Source organism: Meriones unguiculatus, chromosome 12, assembly GCF_030254825.1.
Source record: "Meriones unguiculatus strain TT.TT164.6M chromosome 12, Bangor_MerUng_6.1, whole genome shotgun sequence".
NCBI classification, from domain to species: Eukaryota; Metazoa; Chordata; class Mammalia; order Rodentia; family Muridae; genus Meriones; species Meriones unguiculatus.
Window position 1 is genome coordinate 18196962 of NC_083360.1, and position 21815 is coordinate 18218776.

The window sequence follows — 21815 nt, forward strand, 5'->3', positions numbered from 1 at the left end:
CCCAACCATATTTGATTTGGTCACTTGCCAAACTACTTCATTTGTTGCATGCGATAGTAATTTATCCATCATTTTGCTGGACATAGAAATACTGTATATGAATGTCCTATTGTCCTTTAATTACACGAGTACTTGGCTTTAAAAGAATCACTTGTTTTAATCCTATATTCTATATGGTTTCTATCTAATTCCTACACCAATGACCACTAGATGATATATCCCATACCAAACAGAAGTTCCTAGAATTCTTGTTCAATCAATATTTGAATATTTGAATATCATTTCTCATGAGTCTTACTAGTAAGTTTGTACAGATCTCCAAAATTTTTCTTAGTTCATCCTTAACTTGTGTTCAGTCATATCTTCTACATCTCTACTTAGACAATGAATGAAAATCTCTGAATTACTATGTACTCACAAACACATTCCAGGATTTACCATTCTTCCCATAAATGAACATTTTTAAAGATTTGTTTTTATTTCCATTTATGTATATGTGTCTGTGTGGATATATCTGTGTAGCATGTATCTGTGAGTAACCACAGAGGCCAGAGGAGTATATTGGGCCCACTGGAGCTGGAGTAAAAGGTGTTTGTATGCATCAGGAATGATGGCTGGGAACTGACCTTGGGTCCTTTGCAAAAACAAAAAGTGTTACTAACTGCTCAGCCATCTCTCCAAGCCCTCCATACATGAGAATATTATTATTATTATTTCCCCTTTCATTCTTGTTTCTGGTTCTTAAATATCTACAAAACACATACACTCAGTAAAACTCTGAAGTATACCATTTTAAGGTATACAATTTACCAGAGAGGGAATATAGCTTTAGTTATAAAAATGTCAACTAAGCCTGATGACTTGTATGACTAAGGCCTAATACACAACATGGTACGTACCATATACCTCAGAAACACTGGAAACAAAAGAGGTGAGAGCCACCATCCCTTATTCTCCTTTCCAATTAAAAACACGTATCTTCTTTTCTACTCTCACCCTGACTATCAGTCAAAGAAAAAGAGCCACTATTGTGTAGTAGAAGGCTGGTCATGAACTATGAGTTCTTCATTTCCTGCTTTACTAGTTTAACTTCAGATTGGCTGAATTGGATTAATGCCATGAAAACTAACCTGTATTTGTGTTAATTTTAGAATTTAGGCTAACAGTGACAGACTATAGATAAAAACATAAAGATTTAGTTCTATTCCTTGTCACTGTCAATGTTCAGTTTAGATTTTTGTCTCACTAGCTCATCCTTCATACTGTACAAAGGACAATTCTATCAAAATACATCACATTATTCAATCATTTCAAACTAGTGAATGCTTTCCCTAAGACTCAGATAGGTCTTGAATGGCTTCTATGACACTAACCTTCAAATGAATACTAATATAAGTATTTATTGACTGTGCCATTAAATTAGAAGTATTTTTAATTTAAAAAATATATCTGTATCCTCAACTTAGAGAGCAAGGCTTAACATAGAGTAGATGCAGGATAAATTTTGAGTTGAAATAATAAACTTACAGTAACTTGAGGCTACCAGATCCAAAAGGAAGCTGGAATTAAAATGCAGTTCTGATTCTTCTGTCTTTCTGGGTTTACTAACAAATAACGCTAAGTGTATTCATTTGACCTTTTTATTTTTTGGCTTTGGTGTTCTTATTTTAACTAAAGTATTGGGAGGAATGTGTAGTTTCTAAATGCTGAACAAAACATAGATTCTGTGCAGGAATTTGAAAAAAGAAATGATTATTTCTTTGTCTTTAAATTACAATCCTTACTTTAGTCAAACTTCTCTCTTCTCACCCTTCATAGGCAATAAACCATATAGAATGTAAGTTTACTCTTTAAAGAGCAAATCTCATAGTGAAAGAAAACAAACAGTTTAGTTATTATTTCTTAGCTTGTTGGTTTGGGAAATGTATCTCCTTTTGTTCAACTAATTTACTCCATCAATGAAGTGAAAACTAACTTTAATATGATTGTCAACACAGTCTTAGCATTAGCACAGATTAATCTCACTTCGTAAATTTTTCATTGATATATATTAGCTTTGTTTATACATGGTGCATGGAAATTGAAAATTAGAAAGAACGCTAAATACATGGAAGCAAATGACTGAAGATATAACATGCATCTTTCAACAGGCTTCTTTAGACTGGGCCACAGGTGAATATAAGAGATAAAAATAAATGTAGTGGTCATCAAAACGTATGTTCATCTTTAATTTTCATAAATCCCCAGATTATTAAAATATGCTAACATTTACTGTAGGATTTATGTAATCAACCAATGGCAGTTACATTTTAATAACACTTGTAAGAATAATAGTTTTCAAATGTATGACAGACATTTCAGTGTAAGTCCTTTAAAAATTCTCAAACATTTTAAAAGTGTAAATTAACATAATCATCACACCCTAAATCTATCGCCTAGTTATTTTCCATTCTCCATCTTGATTATCTTTAAACAAACTTACTGAACATGCTGCAGAGCCTGACTATCTATCTACACTGCACTAAAATAGACCTGGAACCTCTAGCATGAGTGGCCTGGGATTTGTACAGCACCAGGCAACTTTGAGCACTTGATTTCAAGCAAGACACTCTTCTTGATCTGTATATAAATGCATCTTAGGAACAAATCCTTGGTACCTACAGGGTAGATGGGTACCTATAGGAAGATAGTTGCTTTAAGTGCCCTTCATTTCCACAACATTCTCATCTAAGAGGCACTAATGAGAATTCTTTGACATTGCTTAAATTCTATATTCAAGTTTGTAGGGAATAAAGCAGATTCTATGCTTTAAAAGAACGACAAAAATGGAAATTATTTTTCACTTCCATTTGTTCATATCCTAAGGAAACTATAACTCTGGATGGTATGCTGCTGGCGATTTGGTAAAAGTGACAAAAACTGTCAGTTTCCTTCCCATGTACTCTTCTGACCTGGTTTTTCTATACCAGTCTTTATTTTCAGTCATCAAATTTTTAGTGACAAAATGGACATGCAGATGAAGGCTGGTCTGTGTGTGACAGGCCAGAGGAGAGTTTAGGTTCTGTAGCAGCATGCTAATGATTCATGACAGGGGTGCCCTTGCATGCATCCTCAAAATACCAGTCTTTGGGAAAGAAATTCACTGAAGGCATTTAAAAGTAGGTGCGAGGTGGTGCTGGAAATAAATAAATAAGTGAGAGATAATCTAAGTGGGTTGAGACACTTCCCCAAGGCAAAGGAGGAGTCTACATCCATCACACAGTGACATTATAAATCTGTATGCTTTGCAAGGCAGTGACATGAGAAATTAGGCTGAAGAAGCCACAGATGCACAATTTGTCAGCCTCAGAGGAAAGGTTAACGCAAGTTAAATATTGACATGTCAGCAATAAGGATTACACCAATTATAAATGCATATCTCTGCTGCTGTACCCTAATGGCTGTGTGACAGTGACAGTTAAGCATAGGGTAGAGAAATTGCAACTGAAACGAATGTCAGGGACATTAGAAATTAGGACACTTGAACTTTTTAAAATATCTTATCTTGTTTTCTCCACCTTATCATTATGTTATGTAGGGCTCTCTGGAGAAACAGAAGCAATAGTTTTACACACACACACACACACACACAGAAGGAGGGGTGGAGAGAGAAGGAGGTAGAGGAAAAGGGGGAGGGGGACAGAGATGTAGACAGACAGGCAGAGATAAGCGGTTGGATTCTGTCATTAGAAGAAGACTGGACATTCCTTAATGTGAAAGAGCACCTACCAAACTGGAGGCCCAAAAGAGCCCATGAAGTCATTCCTGCCCAGAAACCACCCATCTTGAGACCCAGATATCAACACTTCAGTTTTCGAAGAGAGCAGAAAACAATCCATCTCCAAGTTAAAATGAAGTTAAGCAGTGGAACTGGTTTTCTCGTATACAAGCAGGTGAAGCACTTGGCTCTAGGTAATGAGACCTAAGAACTGTACTCTACTTTCCCCATCAAATCCAGTGTTAACCTCTGCAAAACATCATTGCACAAACTCTCAAAAATCATGCTCAAATCCTAATCTTGGTATCTCATGGCCCGGTCCACTGAACACAAGACACTAACTACAGCAACTCTCAGTTGAAGTATTGTGTGAATAAATGCTAGTGTTTAACAATGACTGAATTCTTGCCATACATCAGATCCTAACATGTCACATGAAAGCTCTGAGAAGAACATCACAGCTCTCTAATACTCTCAGGTATACGCCAGCTCCATTTTTAAGTTGACAGGACATATAACTTGCTAAGTACAGGGTTCTGAATTGGGATCATGGGATGGAGCCTGGCTCCTGATCTCATAGTATTGGACTCCCCTCTCCCCTTCTCGCATATACACACAACTAACAACTCTATGAGAAATTTCTATATAATGTGATAAAACTATTTTTATAAGCATATTTTTGTAACTTCTATCCATTCTTCCCACGGGGCATCTTAAGCACTGTTAAACAAGTGTTTCTTGAATTGTAATAAAAATTTGTACTTTCACTTGCCCAGGAGATAAAGAAAAACATCAATGCTCAAGCAGATAAAACTAGGTAAACTCTCTCGATATTTAGTTATGATTGTTTTCTGAAATATTTTCTTTATTAAATAAAGAAAAGTTTATTGTGAAAATGTTTAACCCAGCAGCAACTGAACTAAATATACACATATGAGATCAGTGACAAACGTGTTTTATAATATTTTTTTTGCTAAAGTTGTTCGATTTTTGAAAACCCAATAATGTTCATATATATTTAATTTATTATTCTTATGTATATTGATAATTTGCCTGTGTATAACTCCAGTTCCAGGACAAAGTGTCAGATTCCCTGAAACTGAAATTATAGGGGTTGTGAGCCATGGTCTAGGTGCTGAGAATTGAACCCTAATCCTCTGAAAGAACAGACAGTAGTCTGAACCACTGAGCCAACACACCAGCCTCAATAAAGTCCTCTTAGAAAAACAAAATTTAAGCCTGTAGGAACAAAATTACAAGAAACAAGTAGTCTTGAAGGATTTTAAGGTATTTTAATGCAAACATAATATTAGTCTTTCAAATTACAGAGAATTCCAGGTAAATCATCAGCTGATAAGGGATTATATAGAATCGATTTCCTCATAGTGTGACCAAAATAGTGAATCTGGTTCTCATATTTATCCACAACATCCCTAAAGAGGAAGAGGACTCAGTTTTCTAAGGGATGCCTCCCCTAAAAGGACACCCAATCCTCCATGGGATGGCCCTATACCCATGTCTATACAGACAATACTAAGTTGACTCAGCAGGTTATGAGAGTTAGAGGAAGGGAGATAATAAAGTTTAGAGAAAAAAATGTGATGGGAGAATCAGAGAGAAATTAGAGGAAGGGAGTGGGGTGTAGTTGATTAAAAAACTCTGTGTGTGTGTGTGTGTGTGTGCATGCATGCTCCTGCAAATCTCAAACATAGAAAAAAATTTAAACACTTGGCAGTACTTTAATCCACACTTCAAAGAACTTGTGAGAGGCTAGTTGAGGAATCACTGGAGAGCCTAAGCATAAACCAGTGTGTCTGACACCAATTCCCCATGTTCAGCTTTGCTCTCTAGTCTACTAACCATAACTCAGATAAAACTATAGAAAGAGGAACCACCAAAATTTAAGAGCACTATTAACCAACTTCAGAAAACAACATTATTCAGAAACTGTTTCGAGCCTAAATGAAAAAAAAAAAAAAATACCACATCTATAACTCCTATAAAGCTACTGAAATTCATCACCAAGGGTGCAGTTAGTGGCTGTGTTTATTTGCAGAATAAACTTTGAACTTTTCCCAAAGCCTCTACATAATACTGAGGGCCCTCAAAAACAAAACTGTAAAGGACATTTGAATAAGAAACTTTAGATCAACAGTTACAACCTGGGTGCTGCAACCCCTTTGGGGGTCACCTAAGAGCATGTATATCAGAAATTTACATTATGGCTCATAACAGTAGCAAAATTACAGTTATGAAGTAGCAACAAAAAAAGTTTTGGTTGGAGTAGCACACCATGGGGAGCTGCAGCATTAGGAAGGTTGAGAACCACTGCTGCACAGTTTCGTGATTTGGACTAGTGAAAAAGAAAAGTATGGTAAAGAATGAAATCCACTAAGATGCAGACTAGGACAGAAAGTCTTCCATGAGACAGAAGGTAGGGTCCTAACGCCATGAACTACACTAGGCCCACTGAATCCCATCTGAAGGATAGAGCATAGATGAGACTTTATGCAGGAGTCTGAAATATGCCTAGTGGACAAATGTTCAGAGTAGTAATGACAGGGATGGTCATCCAACTCAGGAAACCTCTCAAATATAGCACAGATTTAAATCTTAATTGTTTTAGACCACGCCAAGAAAAGGAATCAAAATTCTTTGAAGAATTGCTAAACCACGATCTTCAAAATGAAATATACTAGATCCATTGGCAGCACAGTATGAAATCAGAAAATAGTGAAGTACTCAGTCCTTCATCTCTCAGACAAAGGAAAAAGAACAAAGGAGGGCTAATGTTCCACAGAAAGAATGTTCACTGTGACAATACATGTTGTTTAAAAATACAGAAGATTAGATTTTTCAAGCGTATGAATATAATGTGAAGCAAGCTGAAGTAAACCTATATAGCTAGCTTTTAACAACTATAAAAATATATGATAAAGGTCCTTATTCACTGAACTGTGACACCCTACAGTTGATCTTGAACCCCTAATCTCTGAGATAAATGTTGTAGTGTAACATGGAGCTTTTAGAAGCTGATCTCCTCCTTCCTCTCTTTTCTCTTTTGTTCTTTCCTTTCCCCTTCACCTCCTTTCTCCCTTTTATCTTGCTCTCTCTCTCTCTCTCTCTCTCTCTCTCTCTCTCTCTCTCTCCATCTCTTTCTCTCTCCAAACAGATAACAGGAAGACATAGTAAAGAAGAAGCTATGGGAAGATGGGGAGGGATTTCTTACTAGTAAATGAGTGTAAGGGTGCTAATGGTGCTGAGACAGACAGTCTAGCACAGGAATGAGAGGCAGAATGTACTTTGTCTGATGTAGACACTTAATCTGAGGTATTGATTAAGACAGACTATGTTCACTGGTACAGAGATTATTATTCAATCCAATAAGAATTTCATAACAATTTTATAACAATTACCCAAGAATAATATGTATATAATATCACTTTAAAGGTAAGCATTCCTGTTATACATATCTATTTTTAATGAAAACTGAGAATATACTTCCAAACTACTAAATAATGCTTTTCTCATATGTAGAAATCATTAGCAATTTTATGTTTATGTTTCTCATTTCTAAATTTTCAATTTTACTAATGATTAACAAGAATTATACTTTATCAAAGAAAACAATTATAACAGCCAATTGGAAGTAAATTGAGTATAGTAAAAATGTTATTGCAAAATATAAGCAAATGAACGCCAAAGTACTGTTTTATAAAAGTTGCTATTAGAAACAATGATATTCTCCTATAAGCTATAGGTTCATAGCCCCCAGCCAGGGTGAAAACAAGATATTGAAGGAGCTGAGTTAGGATTACAGTGACTTCCAGGTATACCAAATGGTTATGAATTGATTTTGTTTTTGTTTTTTTGTTTTGTTTTGTTTTTCTGAAAAATAATGAACCATCATGAGTGATCTGAGTTCATCCTGCCTTGACCAAACTTGTGCCACAGCTGAAGGCCACTATGAACTTGCAGATGGAAACACTGCAAGGTCAGGAAATGTGATTTGTACGTTTAGGACTGTGAAGACTGGAGGCAAGAGAAGCACACTGGTAGCTCAAGTAGAACAGCAAGCATTTTCCAACTAGCTGCCATGTAAGCTCACACCATCAAGTTGAATTATCATAAAAATGATAGAATAATTAAGGACTATATTCAAATAAGTATTATTGAAAACAAATAGAAGTTAACAAAGGAAAAAAAACAAAAATTTTAATTTAAGTGAATTTAGAAATTCTTGACTGGAAGTGAAGGTATAGATTAACAATACAATCATAAGATAGCTTCTCACTTCTTGTGTGTGGTGTGTGTGTGTGTGTGTGTGTGTGTGTGTGTGTGTGTGTTCAGGGTACAGGACAGGACAGAAAAGAGATTCATTTATAAAGAATTCTGTTTAGCACTCATTATAATCCAAATCCACCAAAAGCTACACACATGACTTTGGTGTTCAGACTCAGTTCCATTTAATTTCCATTTTAATTGGAAATGGCACACTGGAGGAAAAAAATGATGATAAGCCATCAGAAAAGTTATTAATTCCAGGAGTAAGGAAGATAATGTTTGTATTTGCCAGAGAAGAGGCAATTAAAGTGAGATTATGATTGAAGGGGATAAGAGGCAAGGCATACAAAAAAGAAGCATTAAAAAGGTTCAGAATCATAGCAGCAAGAAGGAGCATGTGGCATTGTGATAGGTTATGATAAAGTTTTTCGGAATTGTCACAGCATGTCATCTAATTTGTTCTAAATGATGATATTATTCACCACAATAAATAATGATACAATAAAGGTATCACTACATCAGATGGGGTGATTAATATGTCAGAAGCTCTATAGTGAAGAATGCATGAGGCAATAAATCTGTGGCGTTGTAGTATTGGTGGTATTAATAAGAATATAATAAAAGCTACGAGGAAAGCAGTATTAACTTTTGATTTCGCTTGGAACTTACCGAACATATGTCTTATCACTTCAAAATTTAACTTATTCTTCTACTGGAGAGGGGACGCTGATTTACAGAGATAGACCACTGGACAGATAGAGGTGTGTGTCTGTGTGTCTAGCTAGCTAGCTAGATGATAGATAGATAGATAGATAGATAGATAGATAGATAGATAGATAGATGGTATTTAGATATTCATTTTATATATTTTGTTTCTTTAGACACCCCTGACTAATTCAGGTGTATAGAAAGAAATTATTTCTTTCAGGGAAATAGAGCTAACTGTAAGTAATTTTGTACAATGTTATCTAACAGTTTGAATTAATCCCCACCATACCCTTCTTTGGGGTATCACGGCTATTCAATGGTACAGTAAATGTGTGTGCGTGTGTACATCTGTGTGCATGTGTGTGCAAGCGTGCATAGCATACATACCGTCCAGGTCAATAATGTCTGAATCCTTAATAACAATATTTAAAGCGATGCTTTCAAAATACTACGAGGAAATTAATTTTCAAATGTACAAATGAAACAACCCAAATGGAAATAAAATATGTAGATACAGTAAGAATATATAAATGTATGAATTCATTTAGGAGACACCCTTTAGACAAATCTCTTTGATAAAATAAAAATAGAAACCATGAATGCAAGAAATAAAATCCAGTCATCAGGAGCACCAATACAGATCCAAACATGATGATGCCATGTGCAAGCAGAGCTACTTGAGAGTCAGAAATTGGAGAATTGCAAAGAAAGTTGAAAAAAACAAACAAATAAAAAAAAACAAAACTAGTTGTTGTGAAGAAAAGTTGATGGAATTCTAGACAGACATACCTGTTAATACATGAGATTTATGTGACTCCAGAAGAGATGCTTTTCAAAAATGAAATCAATTAGTGTGTGATTGAATGTCTTGGGACACTGAGATGTGTTCCTACTCTTAGAAAGGTTAGACACAAAATGAAAAAAAATTATCACCTCTAGGAATAACAAAATACAACAGCAATGGAATTATAACAAGCATACACCATGTGGAACAGATAGGAGTGATATTTAGGTCATTAAAGTAATAACACCAAGTATTGATTTTACAAATAATAATGCTATAAAAATTCAGTGTCTCCCACAAAACATGTCACCGAACAACAGCAATGGGACCGCTTGAAATGTTGTGCTAGGAACTTCTTTGATGTGGAATACAAATTATTGTTTCTCACTTCAGAACTACTGAATCAGAAACACTGAGAAAAGAAAAAGAAAAACCTTTTGGATCTTTGGGTTCTCATCCTGTTCCATCCTGATGCAGCTACCACCTGAAAGCTTTTACTGTTACTGTCTATTCAGGATGTGATTATAGGTCATGAAAGCAATTGTGAAAGATAAACAAATAATAAGATAAGGGAAAAATAGATAGTTTTAAAGTAAGCCAAAAGGGCATATGCATATTTGTGCAAATAAACTATATCCATATAATATGCAGCATATACTAGCCTCAACTTCTGTACAATTTTTTCTTTTTTGTTAATTTTTTTTATTAATGACAATTTATTCACTTTGTATCCCAGCTGTAGCTCCCTCTCTTGGCCCCTTCCATTTCACCCTTCCTCCCTCTTCTCCTCCCATGCCCCTCACCCAGTCCACCTCTGACCCTAGTCTCTCAGATCTCATCAGGACTGGTTGCATTGTCCTCCTCTGTAGGTTGGCAAGGCTGCTTTCCTTTCAGGAGGAGGTGCTCAAGGAGCCAGGCACTGAGTTCATGTCACTTCTGTACAATTTCATGGGTTTTAAAAGCATATGAATCTTCTTCCTATGCACATATTTCCTGAAACTGGAATGTCACTTCTGAAGACCAGGTGATAATTTCAGAAGTACTAAGCTAGAGAAAATAAAGAAGTTACAGGGCTAGTATTTAGGAAAGAACTAGAAAGCATAAAGATCAATAGGCATTGTCTGAATTTTATTTTGGTGTATTATGGTGATTTGTGTGCATATACACATATCTGAGGATACCTGTAGAAGTCAGAAGAAGGTTTTAGATCTCCCAAAGCTCCAGTTACAGGTAATTCTGAGCCAGCTCATGTGGGTCCTGAAAACTAAGTTGCCCCTCTACAGAATAGCAAGTGTTCTTAACTCCTGAGCCACCTTCCTGGCCCCTTGGCTAGTTGTGATGAAGTGAATCAAATACATCCATGAAACTGGAGCTTGGGGGATTCAAGGAGTAACAATTCTAAGAAGTGAAAAATCCAATAGCAATCCAAAGGTGTAATATTAAAAGAGTCCAAAACTGGGACTATGAATTTGTCAGATACATCTTTGAGGAAGTGGAGGTTAAAACGAAAGCGTTGATTAATCTGGAGGGAAGTAAGAGGCTTTCTTGAGATTCCCGACACTGTTGACAAGGTGTGTGTTTCCCTCTCAGACTGTGATTGAGCAGTTAGCATTGTTGAGAAAAATCTTTTGCTTCTTTGGGGTGAAGTCTGCTTAGTGTCTGGTTTTATAAAGCTGAGCTCAAACTGTGATTTATATTTTCATGACTGCTTCATGGGTAACTAGGTAGAATACCTTCACATCTATGCAAATGAACTGAGTAAGCAGTCTCACTTCCCAGATGATGACCTCTGTTTTCCATTCTGCCTTCACATACACTCTTCTGATATATCAGAAGATTTTACTGTGTACAATATTTGGCTTTACATGGAGCAGGTTGAATTTTAATGAAATCATTCATCATCTTCAGCAGTTAGCCAATCCATGTCCAAGTCAAGACTGTTGCTCCTGCAAAGTTCAGCATGTTGCAGGGTTCTTACAGCCACTACTAGAACAGGGACTTTGAACGCAGCAGCAAGAAAACAGTGGCAACAGTGAAAACTCTTGATGATAATAGTATTTGGTCTCAAAAGTGACGATATACTCTAGGCATTTGTATTTCATCTTTCTAATGATAAGGTTAACAATAATAATTACTTACTGAGTACCTACTGTGTATCAGATTCTATGTCAGAAATTAGAAGACTATACAACATTGACTGTACAAAGGCCATGTGGCTTATATGCACAGAAGAATAATCTCTCACTGAAGTCTCCTTTTCAGAGTTATTATTTTTACCAACTTACGTCATTTTTTACTATAATTAAGCTTAGTTTCATATTGTAGGTATTGTATGTCACAAAGAAAGCAAAAATTGCATTATGAAGTACCACATAGAACTTTGGGAGAACTATATGGATTAATTTTTTTAAACACTCTACCTTGAAAGATTTTCAAATTAAATTCATATGATAAATCATCATGTATATTTACACATACATACCTATGTTCTGGGGGTTTTGCCATTGTTTTTACTGCTTAAAACTTTCATACACACATACGATATATTTTTATTAAATCCACTTCCTAGCCCCTCCTCTCTAGTTTCCCCTGTATTTAGCAATTGTTCCCTGGCTGTGAAGAAACACCATGACCATGGTAACTCTTATAAAATAGAAAATTTAATTTAGGCTTGCTTACGGTTTCAGACATTAATCTATTACGCTCATGGCAGGGAACACGGCGGCACACAGGCAGACATGGCGCGGAAGAAGCAGCTGCGAGTTCTACGTCCACAGGAAGGAGGAGGAGAGAGATGCTGGAACTGGTTTTGGTGTTGGAAACTCCGAAGCCCAACGCCAGTAACACACGTTCTCGAACAAGGCCATACCTATTTCATCAAGGTCACACCCCTCCTAATTCCTCTCAAGTAGTGCCAATCCCGGGTGCCCAAGCATCCTAACATATGGTCCCATAGGAGCCACTCATACTCAAACCGCCTCACCTCCCTCTCTACATTCTCTCCTAACTCCACGTGCACTTTTGTAAATACACCGACCCTTCTTAGTGCTGCCAGTATGTACATTTGTGGAACATACTCTCCACGGAGCATGGGTAGATTAGACCCAACAATATTATCTATTAAAACTAAAGGAGAAACAAAACCTTACAATTTAAAAATAATAATTTAAAAATGAATCTAGGACAACTACAATAACTCTACTGAAAGTCATACTTAGCTCAGAAAAGAAGGATAAACAGACCCGAGATGGCACAGGGAATAAATAGTTTCAGAGTAGTTAATCAAAAAGTACCTAAAGAAACGTCATAAAACAACAGAATAACAGGATACACAAAATAAATACAACTTTCAACAACAATTCCTAATATTAGCAGTCTCGATTCTCTCCCAAAAAAAAGACAGAGTAGCAGCTTAGACTAAAAACTAGAATCCATATTTTCACTGTCTCTGTGCAAACATACCTCACCATCAATGGCGGACACCACCTTAGAGTGAAATAATAGGAAAAGGTATTCTACAAAAATGTAAGAAACAAACAGATGTATCTATTACAGTATCTGCCAAAATAGACTTCAAACCAAAACTAGTCAGAGGATTATAGACGTTCACTTCATAGTCATTAAAGGAACAATCCACCAGCAGAAAAATACAACCATAAACATATATACACTAAGCATGGATTACGTTGCTACTTCTAAAACCACGTGATGATCTCAACACAGTGAGAGTAGGTTATATAATTCTCACCAACAAGTAGATCATCTATACTAAAAACTAAACATACAAACACTTAGGGTCAAATTAACCTAGTAGATATCTATAAAGCATTTCATCCAAACAGTAATGTGCATTCTTTTTGTAGTCTATAGACCTTTCTCTGAAATGCATGACATGTTGGAACTCAAAACAAGTACCAACAAATATAGGAATATTGTGATGACATCCTGAGTTCTATCTGGTTACAATGGAACAAACCTAGAAATCAACGGTAATAGAAACTACAGAAAGTACACAAACTAAGGGAGACTAACCAACCTACTGTAAATTAAAATTGGGGCAAAAGAAATTAAAAAGAAAATTAATTTTTTTGGAATTAAACAAAAGTAAAAAGAGAACCTACTAAAATCAGTGGAACACAATGAAGGCAATTCTAAGAGAAATTGGCCAACAGCAAAAATAAAAAGATCCCAAATTAATAATTTAATGATATACTTAAAGTGTTTGAAAAGGCAAAAACAAGTCCTTTAAGAGTAGACCAGAAGAAATAAGTTACAACTTTTTAAATGTTGCTGAATTGATAATTGAATATATGTCTCAATTACTACTGAATTACTACATTTACATGCAACCAATGTATACAAGAAACTAAACATAATACATATTTGTTATCTGTTGATAAGCATTTTATATAAAATATGTTATGTAAAATTATAGCTGGAATATAGCTTTAGAAAAGTAGAAAATAGAGGGAAATTTTTCCTAATAGGGACAAGTTTGAAGTTTGTTGTTTTAAGATTTTACCATAGGGACTCAAAAAGTAGAAGGCATTGTTCTCTGTCAAGTATGGAGACAAGAGCCATAAGGAGTAGAAGAAAAAAATTAAGTGGAAGAACTAGCTTAGCACATAGTAGAGCTTTGAGGTCTATCTAAAGCACTACTCTGTATAGTGTGTGTGTATGTGTGTGTGCAGGAAAAAAGAGAGAGGAGAGATAGAAACAGAAAAAAATGAGAGCAGGAGAGAGAGAGGGTGGCAAATAAGCAGGAGTAACTTACAATAATGTCCAAGAGCAATGTTGATGGTCTTAGAAAATGAGACTGTGTAATTAATATTTGTCAAGCACTACTGTATATGTTATATAAGTTACATGAGTTTTAATATATTAGTTAATATTTACCAATATTTGTAAATATGTTATTTTACTTCAAGCATAGTAATAAACTTAAGATGTTAGAACAGCTCAGAAATACTGGTTTGCTTCCTGTTCACAGGATATTATTGGATAGGTAAACAGAGTAAAAATATATGTTCTACAGGGTGATTCAAGGAAACAGAGCTTGATGTTATTTTGAATTTTAAACCCTATAAAAAGAAACTATAGAAGAAAATAGATAATTATGGACATAGTACCCATCATATGGATTCATGTTCCCCTGTCCAGAAGATCATTATCTACTCAAGTGTAAGACTGGCAGCAAATGGAATCTTGAAAAGAGTAGCCCTATTTCAGATATGGTTTTCATTATAAAACAGGAAGATGAAGATAGCCATTTACCTCTAGTATGTGAGAAACTTTCCTGTTCATTTTTTTTTAATTAAGATACACGAATATTGAATACTTTGCCCAAAGTCCCAAAGGTATGGACTAGAGGTGGGGTCGTAATGGAAACCAGCTAGAACTCAGCAAATCATAATCCACAATTGAAACTTGACCTGCCACTTTTTTTCTAGTAAAAGTCTTATTGGACAACAAACATGTCAATTGATTTAGTGTTCACAGTGTCTTCCATTATACTAGAGTGGCAGTATTTTTTTTTCAATTTTCATTGTGTTATACTAATTACAGTTTTTCCACTTTGTTGATCAGCTGTAGGCCCCTTCCTTGGCCCCTCCCAACCCCGTCCTTCCCCTCCATCTCCTCCCATGTCCCTTTCTAAGTTCCCTGATAGGGGAGGTCCTTCTTCCCTTCCTTCTGACCCTAGCCTATAAGGTCTCATCAGGAGTGGCTGCATTGTCTTCCTCTATGGCCTGATAAGGCTGCTCCCCCTTCAGGGGGAGGTGATCAAAGAGCCAGCCACTGAGTTCATGTCAGAGACAGTCTCTGTTCCCTTACTCAAGAACCCACTTGGATACTGAGCTGTCATGGGCTACATCTGTGCAGGAGTTCTAGGTGATCTCCATGCATGGTCCTTGGTTGGAGTATCAGTCTCAGAAAAGACCCCTGTGCCCAGATATTTTGGTTCTGTTGATCTCCTTGTGGTGCTCCTGTCCCCTTCAGGTCTTTCTGTCTCCCCCTTCTTCCATAAGATTCCCTGCACTTTGCCCAAAAGTTGTCTATCAGTCTCAGCATCTGCTTTGATACCTGGCTGGGGAGACTCTATCAAAGGCCTTCTGTGGTAGGTTCCTGTAGTGTTTCCAGTTTTCTCCCTCTTCTGTTATCCATCCCGTTTGCCTTTCTGAGTGAGGATTGATCATCTTACTCTGGTTCCTCCCTCTTCCTTAGCTTCTTTAGGTGTACATATTTTAGGATGTTTATCCTGTATTATATGTCTAATATCCACTTATAAGTTAGTATTTCCATGTGTGTCTTTCTACTTCTGGGATAACTCACTCAGGATGATCTTTCCTAGTTCCTACAAATTTCATGATTTTCTTGTTTTTAATTGCTGAGTAGTATTCCATTGTGTAAAAGTACCACAATTTCTGTATCCATTCTTCAGTTGATGGACATCTGGGTTGTTTCCAGGTTCTGGCTATTACAAATAAAGCTGCGATGAACATGGTTAAGCAAATGTCCTTGTTGTACACTTGAGCATGTTTTGGATACCTGCCTATGAGTGCTATAGCTGGATCTTGAGGAAGCACTATTCCTAATTGTCTGAGAAAGCGCCAGATTGATTTCCAATGTGGTTGTATAAGTTTACATCCAACCAGCAATAGAGGAGGGTTCCCCTTTCTCCACATCCTCTCCAGCATGTATTGTCACTTGTGGTTTCATTATCATTAATATTATTATTGTTAATTACAGTTTATTCACTTTGTATCAACCCTGTAGCTCCCTCTCTCCTCCGCTCCCCCCCTCCTCCCCTTCCTATCCCACTCACCATCCCCCTTCTCCATCCCTACCCCTCTCTTAGTCCACTGATAGGGGAAGTCCTCCTCCCCTTCCTTCTGATCCTAGTCTATCAGGTCATATCAGGACTGGTTATATTATCTTCCTCTGTGGCCTGTTAAGGCTGCTCTCCCCTCAGGGGTAGGTGATCAAAGAGCCAGCCACTGATGTCAGAGACAGTCCCTGTTCCCATTACTATGGAATCCACTTGGAATTGCCATGGGCTACATCTGTGCAGGGGTTCTAGGTGATCTCTATGAATGATCCATGGTTGGAGTATCAGTCTCAAAAGAGACCCCTGTGACCAAATTTTTTGGTTCTGTTGCTCTTCTTGTAGAGTTCCTGTCCTCTCCAGTTCTTACTAGTTCCCCCTTCTTTTAGAAGATTCCCTGCACTCTGCCCAAAGTTTGGCTATAAGTCTCAGCATTTGCTTTGATGAGAGGGGTTGTCTTTGACATGAATTGGTTAGTTTCTTTAGGTGTACAGATTTTAGTATGTTTATCCGATATTATATATCTAATATTTTCTTATGAGTGAGTATATACCCTGTGTGTCTTTCTGCTTCTGGGATACCTCACTCAGGATGATCTTTTCCAGTTCCCACCATTTGCCTGCAAATTTCATTATTTCCTTGTTTTTTTATTGCTGAATAATATTTCATTGTGTAGATGTACCATAATTTCTGTATCCATTCCTCAACTGAGGAGTATCTGGGATGTTTCCAGCTTCTGTCTATTACATATAAAGCTGCTTTTTTGATCTTAGCCATTCTGATGGGTGTGAGGTGAAATCTCAGGGTTGTTTTGATTTGCATTTCCCTGATGACCGGAGCATTTCTTTAAGTGTTTCTCTTCCATTCAATATTCCTCTATAGAGAATTGTCTGTTTAGCTCTGTACCCCATTCTTTAAATTGGATTATTTGATTTGTTGCTTTTTAAATTCTTGAGTTCATCATATATTCTGGATTTTAGCTCTGAGTCAGATATAGGGTTGGTGAAGATCCTTTCTCAATCTGTAGGCTGTTGTTTTGTTCTGATGACCTGGTCCTTTGCTTCACAGAAACTTTTCAGTTTCATGAGGTCCCAAGATGGAAAGATCCTCCATGCTCATGGATAGGTAAGATTAACATAGTGAAAATGGCCATCCAGCCAAAAGCAATCTACAAATTCAATGCAATTCCCATCAAAATACCAACACAATTCTTCACAGACCTTGAAAGAACAATTCTAAACTTCATATGGAAAAACAAAAACAAAAAAAAAAAACAGGATTACCAAAATGATCATGTACAACAACAGATTTTGTGGTGGAATCTCCATCCCTGATCTCAAGCTGTACTACAAAGCAATAGTAATAAAAAAACTGCATGGTATTAGCATAGAAACAGAATGTTGGATCAATGGAACCAAATATAAGACCCAGAAATAAACCCATATACCTACAGATACTTGAGTTTTGACAAAGAAGCTAAAACATACAATGGAAAAAAGACAGCATTTTGAACAAATGGTGCTGACCTAACTGGATGTCTACTTGTAGAAAAATGCAAATAGATCCATATTTATTATCCTGTACAAAACTAAAGTCCAAGTTGATCAATGAATTCAACCTAAAACCAGACAAAATCTATTAGAAGAAAAAGTGGTGAAGGACCTTGAACTCATTGGCACAGGAGACAATTTCCTAAAAAGAACGCCAACAGCACAGGCTCTAAGATCAATAATCAATAAATGAGTGGCAATATTTTTTAATTGTAGGAGAAGAATGCGTGGTCATCAAAGTCCCTACAATTTTCTCTCTGGCTCTTAACCAAAAAATATTTGCTTAATGTGTATGTTTTTAGCTACATTTGTAACAAGTTTCCAGAAATTTAAAGGCTTTAAATAATAAAAATTTAATATCTTATATTTATGGAATTCAGAAATTTGAAATATTACTGTACTAAAGCCAATTTGTCAGAAGTTCTACATTGTTTTTAGAGAGTCCAAAACTCCTTGAATTTTCCAGTTTAAGGAATTTCTCTGGTTTTTGGTTTCTGCCTTTCAGAATAGTTATAGTTGGTTAAGTCCTTTTCATTATGCATCACTCTGACCTCCTCTTCTATTACCATTTGGCAGTGACGCTTGTGCCTTATTTTATTTAATTACCTTGTCAATGATGAGCACAATCAGATAATTCCCCATCCCAAAGTTAGCTGATTACCAGCATAAGTCATCCATAATCCTGATTTTCATTTGCCAGCTGATATAACTACTCAGCTTCTACAGTTTTGAAATATGAAGGTCTTTGGAATGTCATTATTCTGGCTATTGCAGTGAGCCTTATTCTACATTCTAAACAATTCATTATTTCCATTCTTTTCCTTCCATTTCTAAAAATGTAAGAATTTCTTACACTCAGAATCATTGATGCTTTGAAGCTGTGTTTCAAAGGAAATCTAAAAGATGAATTGCTATAAATATATAAAAGAGTACTTCTCACTAACAAAAATGTCCAGACTATGGAAAGACCGACATCCTAAGACCTTCATAAATGATAACTTTGCTCTCTATGCCCAATTTCTACTCCAACAAGATGACGTATATTATCATGGACCCAGAGAAACAAGCCAAACTGTAACTATGTGCTCATTTGTAAAAAAAAAAAGTAGTTCACAGAAATGACAAGGTGCTTCACAGGACAACTACAACAGAGGATATAATCCTTTAGATTTCTTTATCTAAAGAGGCAAAGAGATCAACACTATCTTTAGAAAGGAAGAAATGATTATGTTTACAAATCAAGAAAGAGCGAAGCACTTTAGTTACTCTAAATTCAAGCATCTCTCTCAGACAGCAGATATTTTCATCAGTACTGACCACCCAGAAAAAAAAAAAAGACACATGTCTGCATCTTATGCCAGCCAGCTAAGGGCAGGCAACGCAACTAGTTGAAGGACCCTGGCTGCAGTTTTTCCAAATACTCTGTGGATGGGGCTAAACAGAATGAGACTGAAGAAAGTCCAGACCTCACTGTTCCCAAAGGATAGATTCAGGAGTAAGATACAAAGCAACTGATTCTTGATTTGAGATTTGAGTAGACAAAGCCAGTAAATGCTGCACTTAATCTTTCTACCAGCAGATTTCTGCAACCATAAGAACCAGGTAAATATCAGAAGTGTCTCTTTGTTTTCTTTGTCTGTTAGAGTCTGTGATAATGAAGGTCCTTGCAGATCACATCAAACCTGTCTAGCATAACTTAAACATGATGTATCCTTTGGCATTTCCTTTACTTTGATTACTAGCATTATTCAATAACAAATGAGCATTGTGATTTAAAATAACGGAATTTTAAAGATGTGCACTTGAATCTATTTGCAAGGCACATCTGCAGAACTGGCTTTATTGAATTGCGGATGCCCCTCACCACTTCTGTGGTGAGATCCTTCCACCTGTCCTAAATGCAGAAAAGAATAAATTGCATTTTCAGGACTGTGGAAATAATTATATTTTCAAGGTCACAATCAATCATCATAAACTCAGTATCTCTCCCTTGGGAGAAGAAAAATTTAAGCCCCTGATGTATTGCTTTTGTCATTTTGAAGAAAAAAAAAATCCAGCTGACATGGTCAGTTATGGAACAATCTATGCACAAGAGATTCACTGGACTCTGTTGAGCCTACACTCTTGTCTTTGTTCCAGCAAATAATAGCAATGATGAAAGTAAATCTAATATGTACAATTATTATTTTTGTTATACTCCTTTATATTGAAAACATCTTTAATTCAGGGTCTTGTTCAGTTTTGAAAACCACCTTCTAAATCAAGCAATAACAATAATTATTTCTATACAATAGATGACAGCTGAGGCTTAGGATATTCTTCAGGTAATTCTAATAGTTACTAAGTAGAAAAATTGGAATCAACTCATGTCACAATGACTCCAAGCTGATAATGAAGGAATATGGCAACATGTCTGAATTTACATATACAAAGCAAGAGATTTTAAAATTAGCATTCAAACTACTAAGTATTGATATAGCATCTTCAAACAAAGCATTGCTGTCTCACTCTCCTCACTGAGGATCTCTGTATCTCCTTCCTGGTCCGTTGCCATCCTCCACTCCACCCTCACTTCATGCACAGCATCTCTTTTTTGCAATCTTTCAGTCTCCTTTCTCGTTTCCTAGGCTTTCCTTACTTTTACTCTCATTTATACACATTCACATATACAATATATAATCTAAGGTCTTCGTATGAGAAATAACATGCAGTTTTAGAGCCTGTCTTTTTTAAAAAAAAATATGAATCTGTGAAAAAAGTGGACTTAAATATAGCTCCTAATTTAGTTGATTCTTATTTATTTGCTTATAGGTAAAAATCTACTCCCTTTCAAGTTTTTCTACTCCATTGCTACAAATGCTCAACATATCCTTTGTCACAGAGAACTAAACCGGACTTCTCAATCAGTCTTCAAAAACAGAATGACCTCCATGCTCATCTGTGTTGTTTCATTTACATCAGTGATTTCTTGTCAGTGACTCTGGATTAACTTGGGGAATATTTCCTATGATGAGTTAACAAAACAAACTAGAAGAGGCTGATATATCCCAGAAAAACCAAAGAACCCAGGACATGGGGAAACTAGACCAGTTATCTCTAGTAGGTTTCAAGTGTTTCAGCTTTTGGGACCATCTGTCAGAGCAGATGTGATGCCATAGAAAAATTTCTTGCATGAAGGAGCATAGAATATGCACTTTAGAACCAACTTAGGTGAACTGTGTATCTAGCTGCCCTTGACCAACCAGTTTATTTGAAAGCTCTTAGTGAAACCAGTGGTTTGGGATGTTTTGGGGGCATATGACACCTTGCTGAAACTAATGACAAAATCAGAAACAAGTTTTTACCAGTTTAACAAAAATGGACATAAGTGTTTAGATGTTTAAAAATATATTGACAAGATCTATTTACATCGATTTTTAGATTAGCTTTATTCAATCTTGACTTCATTGTCAGGAAGAAGAAACTATGAACTAAAAACTGGTGAACTTACATTCCATTCAACCTAACAAAACCAATGTTAAAGAAATATCTTTTCTGGTGGTTTTGATAAAAACCTGGGGAAGAGAGTGGCTTTGACAGAGTAGATCACTGGAATTCTGCCTAAACATATCTCCATTGGCCCATACCTGGAATTAAGATATAGGACCACACCAAGAATTTCATGTAGAAAGAAGTCATCCTCCTGATTAAAATTTAATGTTGTTATTACAAGTCAACTGGTGATTATTAAGCACAATAGAATGTTCTACCTGTAACTAGAGGAAAGAAAAAAAATGTTTACCATGTGCTGGGAGCTATCACAACTATTTTGTGTGTACTAAATGAAACTAATAATAATTTTGTGATAATGTTATACTTACTAACCTATTGTATAGAGAAATTGAGCAACTTCTAAAATGTGTATAGAAT